The sequence below is a fragment of the Diabrotica virgifera genome, chromosome 1 (genome assembly GCF_917563875.1).
Source record: "Diabrotica virgifera virgifera chromosome 1, PGI_DIABVI_V3a".
NCBI lineage: Eukaryota > Metazoa > Arthropoda > Insecta > Coleoptera > Chrysomelidae > Diabrotica > Diabrotica virgifera.
Genome location: NC_065443.1, coordinates 95,836,886 through 95,849,147, shown reverse-complemented (window position 1 = coordinate 95,849,147; position 12,262 = coordinate 95,836,886). Strand labels below are relative to the sequence as shown.

Here is a 12,262-nt window from a genome sequence, read left to right as displayed (position 1 = left end):
AAAAATTGAATGTACAATTACAATTGAATGGAATTAAATACACGATAAAATGAATCAAGAGCGATAAAAAGTTTAAAGTAATAAATTCTAGTAATAATATAAAATACAGTAAACTCTCTCTTAAGGGGGTAGGCGCAAAATCTCTGTCCAATGCTATTTAAATACATTTATTTTTTTCGAATCCTGAGAAAACTAATAAATATTTTTTAAAACATACACCCAGAATGAAAGATAACATTATTACGGGGGACCGAAAGTCCCTTAGAATAAAAAAAAGTTTCTTTTGAATGAAATATTCGAAATTAAAAATCACACTAACTTTTCTCTTGTTTTTTCATCCCATTATCTTTATTAAAATAAACATATATTAGGTATATAAGTTATTAAAATAAACATTATATAAGTTTTCAGGGACTTTCTGCCCTCGGTAATAATGTAAGCTTCCATTCTGCGTTTAAATTTTTCAAAAATACTTATTAGTTTTCTCAGAATTCGAAAAAAATTAATGCATTTAATTAGCACTGGACTAAGATTTTGCGCCTATCCCCAACGAGCACCTCCTCTATACGGACGGTATTTAAAACAAAATTCATTTGCCGATATACTGAGCCTGTACTCTTCCGGACAATCCCTTAAAATGATGTGTACCTAAATGAAAAAAAATACATAGATATTTTTTCCAAATATTTTAGAATACAAAACTACAATATTTATATTTTATTATTTCAAATTAACACAGAGATGACAACGAGTGATATTTGATAACTATTTACCTTATCAGCAGTAGGTAATAAAAATCTGGTTCTAGTGTGGGATCCGTCATTAAAATATTTTGTGTGTCGGTCATTAAAAGAAATGTGACACCATAACGCGTTGCTCTAATAATACTTTAACATTGATATTATGTTGTGACTAAAAATGTTAACGGAATGTCTGCTTGGCAAAAGAAAACATCGGCACAATATCAATTTTCTTCTTTGATATGTTACCTATGTGTATGCCAAATTTCATGTCAATCATAGGCGTAACCAGGATGATCCTAAGGGGGGGGGTTACATCTACCTGAAAGGGGGGGGGTTACAACTACTGGAAATATCTGAGGGATATGATGTTAGCGTATAGAGCTGAAAGTACATCCCAATGGGGGGGTTACAACCCCCAAAACCCCCCCCTGGTTACGCCTATGCTGTCAATCTTAAGTGGTTTTTTAAAATTTATGGGTTTTGCAATATTTTACCGTCAGCGAACGGACTAATAGAAGAGGATCCGATATAAGGCCGATCTGCATCGATCTATTTAATGGATAACAATAATTATTGGATATGTAATTTAGTATGTTAACAATTATAAAAAACAAGGGGTGCATGATCTAATTTTCTTCTGACTATAATCAATTAATAATTAATAAATGACTTTTATCTACTCTATGTCATATTATAATATATAAATTTTTAGTTTGTGAAAACTGTCATTATAGATAGCAGTGCTTTAAAGTAAGCATGAAGTAACAATGTATTTTAAATGGGATTTACTTTTTCTCACTGTTTTTGACACACTTTCATATAATTAAATATTCTTTCTTAACTTTCGCGTTTCATGGTGATGACATCTTCCTTTTCTTCAAGTGCCATCTCCGCAAAGGAGGTCGGCAATCATCATAGCTATTCGGACCTTGGAGACGGCTGCTCTGAAAAGTTCGTTTGATGTACATCCGTACCATTCTCTCAGGTTGCGCAACCACGATATTCTGCGTCTCCCTATGCTTCTTTTTCCTTGAATCTTTCCCTGCATAATGAGTTGGAGCAAGTTGTATCTCTCTCCACGTGTAATATGTCCGAGATATTCCAATTTTCTGGTTTTAATTGTATTTAAGACTTCCATTTCTTTATGTTGTTCTGAAGCTATTTTCTTGTGGCATTTTTACAATTTTAACTATTTAGAATGGGAAATAAGCCACAATATTATTAAAAAATGATTTTTATAAACGTTTCGACGCCCAAATCGGGTGCCGTTGTCAAAATACAAAATACTATTAATATAAACAAAAATGTTGTTGCTTAGTAAAAAAATTCTTCTAATAATTTATTTAATTTGACTCATTTATATCGGCAATTCAGATACATATGATACATTTTAAAGTAGAAGACTTTAAAATGATATTGCCAATATTTATGAGTTGCGTTCCTGGGACGACTTTACTGAAAGATAGTTCATTCGATTACATGAAATCAACCCCAACTCAAGAATATCCGTCACAAAAAAATATCATAGCATGTGATCTGTCTTTAAAAAGACAACCACATGCAACGGTGACATTAAAATTCTCGCGTTAGAGATCTCATAGTAAATCACGAGGGAAAACCAGGAAAAACCTCGTGATACTATCCCGACATCGTAAGTATTTGGTCTTACATTTAATTTACTCTCAAAATTAATACCAAATTCTGACTTTACTATAATTTTGTTTAAATTATAAATAATATCAATAATACATGGGTATATAAGTAATACTAAAATATAAAATTATAAAAGTATCTGAATTGCCGATATAAATGAGTCAAATTAAATAAATTATTAGAAGAATTTTTTTACTAAGCAACAACATTTTTGTTTATATTAATAGTATTTTGTATTTTGACAACGGCACCCGATTTGGGCGTCGAAACGTTAATAAAAATCATTTTTTAATAATATTGTGGCTTATTTCCCATTCTAAATAGTTAAAATTCCATTTCTTTATTCACCTTTCTCAGAACCTCTTTGTTTGTGACGTGTTCTGTCCATGATATTTTTAGAATTCTTCTATATACCCACATCTCGAATGATTCCAGTTTTTTCATTGATGCCGCATTCAAGGTCCAAGCTTCCATTCCGTAAAACAGAGTCGAGAAAACGTAGCACCTAGCCAACCTTATTCTTAGCTCTAACCTTAGATCTCTTGTGCAGAGCACAAGAGAGGTGATGACATAATGAGCAATAAATTACAAAAAATAAATTTGACAGTTTTGTGGTTTGAAAGAAATTAGAATTTTTATATGTCACAGTTCTAAGAATTGTAGAATAGAAATGAATTCCAGTGACGAAGAGTTACAGTATTTTTATTTGTTTATCGTAGATAAAATATTGTATGAAATTGTGCGTGAAGTACTTTTTGCGAACTTACGCGATGTATAGCACTCACTCCGTTTCATAAATAACTATTTTCATATATTAAAAAAAAAATGTTTCGACCCGGGTAGATATTATTCCAGATTTTCAGATTTGGGCACAGAGTTGGATTGTTGGGGCATATATGGAGAGCAGGTAGCGCAACAACTATAAACTCAATTTTACAATGGAGACCCGGAGTTAGAAGGAGACGCGGAGGAACTAGAATAAATGGTTACAGGAATTAAAGGAAGATTTATATAGGGCAGGAATTAGAGACTAGCAGAAAAACAAAAGAGGATAGAAAGAAATGGAGAAGCATAGTCAATAGTATCGAGTAGCAGATTGGGAAAAATCTGCTCGAAAAAGATGGATCTAGATAGCTTTTTAGCGGGTAATCCCCACCTGGAGGGTTTAGCCATTTAATTTTTTATTACATATTATTATTGGTACATCAAAAATTAAAAGGACGGTGCCTGTAATAAAATCTAAAATATTAAAATTTTCTATAAGTTCAAATTTATTTATTAACATTTTTGATATAATTTTCATAAATAAATGACTTACTATTAACACTTTTTTAATTAATTCCAATAAATCCATTTTTTTTAATAAATAATAATATATTAGTATTTTTGTTAAAATAAATATCAATCATATTATCATAAATAACACAGGTTTACAAAAAAAACTAAATTTCGGACAATTTGACGAAACCATATGACAAGGGGGTTTTTGGAGTGGCTGATCACAAATCCGGGGTCTGCTCACCTCTATCGCGTCAGGTAAAGGTCATTTCAAGGTCAAATCAAGATAAATCGACAGTCGCTCTGAAAAAGTATATTAGGGGGTTCTTGGGGTCGCTGAAGATAAATCCGGAGTCCGCTGACCTCTATCTCGTCTAGTTCAACGTCATTTTAAGGTCAAATCAACATAAATTGACACAATTGCTCTGAAAGTATAGGGAGTTTTGGGGTCGCTGATCATGAAAACTGCGGTCCGTTGAGCTCTACTACGTCATGTAAAGGTCATTTCAAGTTCAAATCAGGAGGAGTTAACAAAATTGATTTGACCTTGAAATGGCCTTTACCTGACGTGGTTGAGCTCAACGGGCCCCAGTTTTGTGATCAGGGACCCCAAAAACACCCTAATATACTTTTTCACAGCGATTGTGATTTATCTTGATTTGACCTCGAAATGACCTTCAGCTACACGTGATAGAGGTCAGCGGATCCTTGATTCGTTATAAGCGACCCCAAAACCCTCCTAATATACTTTTTCAGAGCGACTGTCGATTTATCTTGATTTGTCCTTGAAATAACCTTTACCTGACGTGATAGAGGTTAGCGAACCCCGGATTCAAACCCCTACTAAAAACCCCCCTAGTCATATGGTTTCGTCAAATAGTCCGAAATGTATTTTTTTGTAAACCTGTATAATCAAAAGAATATCAATATTTTAGTTTAAATAGACAACTTTAAAACACAGACAACTGTATTCACAGTAAAAGTTTCAAAAGATCACACATTACGCTCAAAATAGGAGGTAAATCTAGCAGACGAGTCGTTGTGACTTCCAAAATATGACAACACCGCTGGAAGTGACAACGCGCCTTGAACTACCCTATATATGGAAGCCATAACGTATGCTGTACGCTTCGGTATATACGTATATATATACAAAATTTATTTTGGTAAATCCTTTCCCCTCAATAGGTAGACCCATTTTATAAGCCCCCCTTTTACCAAATACACAATTTTTAAAAAATAATTCCTAGTAGAAAAGGTGGAAGTCGGACAGCCTCTTCTGTATACCGGAAGTCACAACTTAACGTGCATCAATATATATATATATATATATATATATATATATATATATATATATATATATATACACCGTTCTTAGGCGTCAACGCCCTTCGGTAGGGATCTATGGAGGAGTATCACCAAGCCGGAAGCCCTTATCCCTTCCCGTACCGCTCCTCCATAGGCCGATCAGACGCCAGTTTATTCCAGACCAAGCCGTAGACTCTATTGAGTTTTATACTACGGCGTTGGCCTTTTAATAATTTCTTGACCTGGCTGAGGCTCGAACCATCGATCGCAAACCACTATACTTGTCGATCGACTGCGCCTTTGCCAACTGGACCGTCTAGACCGACTTATATTGTTATCTTACCATTATTAATTAATGTATTTAATGTTAAGAAATATATTTCGCAGATTTATTTGTATATTTAGAATTAAGTTACATTTCTTAAAAATAAAGTGATATTACGTACGGCGAAATAAATCATTCTGTTAAGGTAAAATTATTCTTTATTAGATAATAAAAACAGGATATAAAACGTTAGATATTAATACATACAAATAATTTATCCACTCTTAAACCACTGGCTTCTATACAATAATAGAAGGATGGAGAGGCAAATCCAACTTCCTTAATTTTTCCTTCTTTTTGTTAATAGCACTTTGTATATCAGCAATTACCTAAAACAAAACCGTTATGTAGAAAGAGTAAACTTATTTTAATAAAAAATTTTTTATAAGGATGTAGTTGGGAATATAGTAAGGAACCAGTTGAGATATGCAAATCAAATTTGGTGGGTTTTAAGACGTAGTTATTGCACATTTTTTGACATAAAATTAAGAATTTAATATTCACCATTGGCGCGCAAACGGGTATTATGACCGATAATATTACCCGTACGCACGCTAATGGTGAATATACAATTTTTAATTGTATGTTAAAAAATGTGCAATAACTACGTCTTAAAACCCACCAAATTTCATTTGCATATCTTAACTGGTTTTAAAGTAATAAATAAATCGTCAGTTTGTAAAAAAAATTGAACATCCCGTATCTCGGAAACGAAGCGTTTGCGGACATATGATTATACAGCAAATTGTCATTATTTTCTCATGTAAAATTACCCCTTAAAGTTTGCGCACTTACTTAGAAAACACCCTGTACTGATGACGAACATGGCCAGTTGTTAAAGTACCTAACTTTTTTATTATCCAACATAACCGAATGAATCGACAGACAAAATGTTAAGAAAACCTGAGGCTATAGTTGGGTTTTAATTTCAGTATTTGATAAATGATAGAATAATCCACAGGGTGGTGCGAACTTTGAGAAAAAAGCACAGTTTGATTCGTACACCCGGTATACAATGACAGTTTGACTGTCTAGCAACAATATTATTACAGCGATATTGTCAGTGAATAAGGCTATAACGTGGTAAAAAATCGCTTAAATCGGACAACAGGTTTAGGAAATTCGAAACATCAAAAATGACCAAATTTTTAGTGGATCGATTTTTTTGCACCCGAGTGTATTTTTGGTCCCAGAATATGTGATTCAATTTATGACCTGCCTTTTTCTTACACCCTGTATACTAAATCACCTCGTATTTTTTGTTATTAAAACTATGCAGATTCAACGGTTATTTACTAAAAATATTGGTAATAATATTCAACTTGTGAAAACTTCAGTACACATGAAAGTAAACAAATTGCAAGTACAAAAGAAATCCATAGATAAAAGATAAAGCCAATCGCCGATCAAAAAATAAATAAAAAATATTGCAACAACAATATTGACTAAAATCATTTACATTATTATTTATTTTAAGACTGGTCTAAGACGTCGATAGGAATAAACAGTATAGTCAGTGGCTTGGAGTGACAAACAATTATTGCGAGCACGTGTTTTCTCCAATTTTAATGAATTAGTCATTTTATAGTTTTCTTTTTATTGTTTTACTAATAATTTCTCATCACTCATCCTGATTTTAAAATTAATAGTGCAAAGTGTTCTAATTTTGTGTAAAGATTGCGTAGAGACAGTGCAGTATGTATTGAGTGTACATGTGAATTAAGTCAGTTTTTTTTTCATAGTGCGCGTCAGAAAAGACTAAAGAAAAGACTCGAGTTTATATAAATCTATTGCAGCATAGATAGGTAACTTTTGTTATTGGGATTTTACGTATTTGTACTAATAATTGATTTTTTCTCATATTAATTATCATACTTATTCTTTTTTTAATTGCTTAGCTACCAACTAGATAATGGTATAATTTATTCCCTCATGCATATAAAGATACAAACGCATAAGTTTTGATAACCTTTCTCAACATAGATACAAAATACACACTCCCAAACTTATATGGAATCATCTGATATTTCTTACTATTTCATGCGAATTTAAAAAAAAAACGAACACACGGAGTCAAACAATAATTATTTTAAAGCAATTTAATAACAAATACATAACAATTAAATAAAACAATAAAGTATTTAAGAAACAAATTGAAAGTAGTTGTTATTAGCATACAAAATTTCAATGTAAAACGAATAATGTTTAAATTGTTTTTATTGTTTTTTGTATTTTGTGGTAGTCAGTGTTATCATCTCTAGTCCTCATGCAAGCTTCAGTTTGCGTGGGCACGCTCCTAATCAAATTATCAACATTTTGTTGTGGTAGGTTGCTCCATCCTTTAAGAGCAGCTTGTACTAGCCATGCGGTGTTTTGTGGATTACCCCGGCGAACTCTAATTTTTCTTTTAAGCATATCCCACAAATACTCTATAGGATTAAGCTCGGATGAGCAAGCAGGCCACTCCAAACAAGAGATACCTTCTGCTTCAATGGTGTCTGTAGTCACTCTAATGGCATGTGAGGTCCATTGTCATGCAATACACTTAATCATACTGACCAATCATTCAATACATACCTTAGTTTTATACCACATGCTCCTTCATTCGCCTCTAATCATTGCTCCTTCAGATTTGAGCCAACAAATTTGGAGGAAGTTGTAAAAGCAATTGAAGAATTAAAAAATAGCCAGAGCAAGGACCCGGATGGAATGAACACAAAAATAATCAAGGCAATTAAACACAACATTAACTTACCTTTAACTAAACTAATAAACTACTCAATTTCATCCTGCATTTTTCCTTCAGTGTTTAAAACTGCGAAAGTCATACCTCTCTTTAAACGTAAAGGTTCGGCTGATGATCATAATAACTTTCGTCCAGTTTCTCTTTTGCCAATTCTTTCCAAAGTGTTTGAGAGAATCCTAAAGAAGCAGATCAATGACTATTTTGAATCTAATCGGCTTTTTGCAGTGCAGCAATTCGGATTTAGAAAAAAAAAAAACAACAACACTTGCTATCGATCATTTTACAGGCAGTATTTTGGAAGGATTTGAAAACTTTCTTGATACCCTTGCCTCGTTCCTTGATCTTACTAAAGCTTTTGATTGTGTCACTCATAGTATTCTTCTTAAAAAATTACATGCCTATAATTTTCATCCTATGTCTATTCAATTGATTGAGTCTTATCTATCAGATAGATTTCAATATGTGTTTTTTAACCAGCTTAAATCTGATAAAAAACCTTTGATGTATGGAGTGCCTCAAGGGTCAGTTCTAGGTCCAATATTATTTCTCATTTATATAAATGACTTGGGATTTTCACAAGAGGGCCCGGTAAGCACAGTCCTATTTGCTGATGATACTACATGCTATCAAAGTTACCACCCTTCCCAAATCAGTGATATTGATCTTGAGACCACAGAGAGCAATTTGTTCCAATGGTTTTTGGCAAATCGTCTCTCTCTCAATAACTCAAAATCACAAACAGTGAACTTTACCCTAAGACGTAACACCATTACACATCCCATTTTAACAGATTGTTCACAGGAAGCTAAATTTCTTGGTGTTTATCTTGATCAGGGACTCACTTGGGAACGGCACATACTGAAACTTTCCCAAAAGCTCTCAAGCCAACTCTTTTTATTTAGAAACCTATCTAAGGTTACCTCCCTTCAAACCCTTCTTACATCATATCACAGCAACTTTCACTCACGACTAACTTACGCAATCCTTTCCTGGGGACACTCTTGCCATATAGATAAGGTGTTTGGTCAGCAGAGAAAGTGTATTCGCATAATCACAGGTCAGTGTTATCGGGACGATTGTAGGCAGTCTTTCAGAAACCTGAGGATTCTCACACTACCTTCTGTGTACATTATGCAGTGCCTGTTGTATGTTCATCAAAATGTAGATCTGTATAAAACACAACAGCATACTTATCAGACTAGAAATCATGATGCCCTTGTACCAGACTTCAGTCGACTTGAGAGGACCAGAAATGGAACCAGATACCTAGCATTGAAATTTTATAACTGTATACCAATATCTATTAAAAGTCTTGATTTTAACCAATTTAAGAGACAAATTAAAAATTATCTTCTGATGGGTGCTTTCTACTCATTTGAGGAGTACTTCAGATCTAAATTTTGTTTTGTCCTGTAATTTAATTAGTGTTTAGTTTTTAAATTTTAGTAATAGGTTTTTTTTACTGAAGTACTGTCAACTTTTAATGTAATTTTAGACAATTTTAATTATTGCTGACCTGTAAAAGTACACTTGTACATTATTACCAATAAATACTCTACTCTAATAAAATTAAATTTTCTCCTGTTGCACCTCTCCAGAGCCTGACTACAGGTTATCAACATACCTGTGAGCAGTTAAAGTTGATTGGATGAAAATTAAAGGATCACAATTTTTTTACGGATCACAATTCCTCTCCAGAACATTACACTTCCCCTTGTATATTTGTGAACAGATCTGACAGTTTTCGTTCTTGCTTGTCTTCCTCGACCTCGAACTATACGATTTCGTGGGTCATCTGATTTTACACAAATCCTGAGTTTTTTTGAAAATAGAACATTTTGTTAATTCCCAATGTTCCAGTTTTGGTGGGGAAGACAAGAATTTAGGCGATCAATCTTGTGCTGCCTGGATAATTCGGCAACCCATATCTGTCTCCTGCTGTATACTTCTTGGTACGAACTCTTCTTCTTATCGTTCCAACTGAAACAGTTACACCTGTAGCTTCCAAAAGCTGCCTTTGGAGTTGCAGGTGAGAAATGGTTGGGTGTCTTCCAGCTGATTGGACAATTAAACGATCGTAGAGAGCCGTTATTACTTTTCGCGACTTTCTCTTGCTTTATTTTTGAACTTTCCTAGTTCCTGTTACCTAGCATAGGTTTTGGACAGAAAGCCCTGTATTACGCCTAGCTCTACAGCTATGTCCCTCTGAGAACATTATTTTCTCCACAAGACCAATAATCTTTCCTCGTTGTAAGTTCTATAACCCCACATGAGGCATATTTTCGTTTTTTGACGCAAAAGTTAGTTTATTTATTTTCGTTCAATTTGCAACTCAAGCAAATAACCTATATCGTACCGAGCTGTACTATCCGATTGTCTTATATATTTGATTATTTTCAATAAAAATTTTTATTCTTAGCAACAATAAGTTTTTTCAAAAGAAATAAATATTACTTTGAAATACATGGTGATCCCATATAAGTTTGGGTGTGTGTATGTATGTAAATACGTATCTATCATTATTTATTTGGATGTACAAAAGATCAACAATTTTGGAAGGTTCCGGTGATAATTTGTTCATCATCATTATCAACCAGTACGCGTCCACTGCTGGACATAAGTCTCCCTCAGCTCTTTCCATCTGCCTTTGTCTTGTGCGGGTTGGATCCAGTTACTAATAACACGGTTCAGATTGTATGCACAAAACGTATTGTCGATAATTTGATAAGTTGCAGCAAACGTGAATTCAAGTTTGAATCGTCGCCATGAACCTGTACGCGTTCACTGCTGGACATAGGTCTATATTAGCTCTTTCCATCTGTATCTGTTTTTTCTTGCATCTAGTTACTGCTGTTTCAGGTCAAACTGACATTGAAGCCAAGATGAAGACCACATTATAATAACTCTGCATTTTTAAATCCTTTTAACATTGGCTTATTGTCGACATTGTTGTAGCCGAAATGGCATAATTATTGTAAAATGAAGGTCTTTTGACCTATATATGTAGCTAGTTCCAACTACTTTGGATCTAAAGTTTCTACCACCTGATGATGGACTGATTGGTCCGCAAACGTTTGTGTGATTTTGTACTATAGATGCACCCACTTTTATCCAATTTGGATCATTTTAGATAAAATTTTAATAAAAATTTATATACCATTTACCTACAAGCGAAGTTTTACTTCCTTAGTAAGTTTTTTATTATGGTATACAGCCAATGAGAGGAATCTTTTCCTTTTTATTTTATATAAATATTTGGGTACAATAATTAATGAAACTAATGAGTACACAGAAGAGATTAAAGCAGGAATAGAACAGGCAAGAAATGCTTTCAACAAACTGAAAAAGTACTCTGTAGCAGGGACTACAATTTCTTTAAAGATAAGACTTCTGAGATGCTACGTGTTCTCCGTATTATTCTATGGGTTGGAGGCTTGGACATTAAAGAAGGATGTTTCGGACAGATTAGAAGCCTTCGAGTTATGGGCCTACAGAAGAATATTAAGAATAAGTTGGGTGGATAGAGTCACGAATATCGAGGTGTTGAGAAGAATGGGAAAAAATAAAGAGGTTTGAAATACAATTAAAGTCAGAAAACTTCAATATCTGGGACATGTTATGAGGGGCGAGCGTTATAACTTGTTACAATTAATAATACAAGGAAGAATACAGGGTAGAAGGAGTCGCGGAAGAAGACGCATCTCCTGGTTAAACAATTTGAGAGCTTGGTTTAATTGCACTTCTGCTGATCTCTTTAGAGCACCGGTATCGGAAGTGCGAATTGCCGTGATGGTTGCCAACCTTCTTAGAGGAGATTGCACATGAAGAAGAAGAATAAGATCCCATGGTATGGAGTAGCAGGTATGCCAACTCCAAGGCTAGAGAAGAATGACTTCTTAATAGGCTTGGAATTAGATACTTATAGACGACAATCAGATATTGGTTTAATCGGTTGTAATACTGGTTGTAAGGCAAGGAGAACCAATACACTAAATATTCTCAAGATAATATAACAATGGCAAGTTATGGAAAACAAAAGGTTCCTAGTCCGTGGCAGACCTTAAATGGTCAAGGGGTGCTAAGAATCCCCACGTTAAATTCCCGAAAAAAAAAACCCGAAAGCTGAAAACAAAAATGACACGTTGGAAATGAAACCCTCTTTCGGAAAATGGGGATCGATTTCAATAGTTAAATAATAAAGTCCAATTT

At 33.8% G+C, this 12,262-nt stretch overlaps 1 protein-coding gene across 2 annotated transcripts in view; it reads left to right on the top strand.

Annotated features, from left to right (window-relative positions):
- The window catches only part of LOC114337300 (protein gustavus), a 261,918-nt gene that overhangs the window by 57,478 nt on the left and 192,178 nt on the right, over positions 1 to 12,262 (top strand). The gene's annotated exons all lie outside the window — the stretch shown is intronic.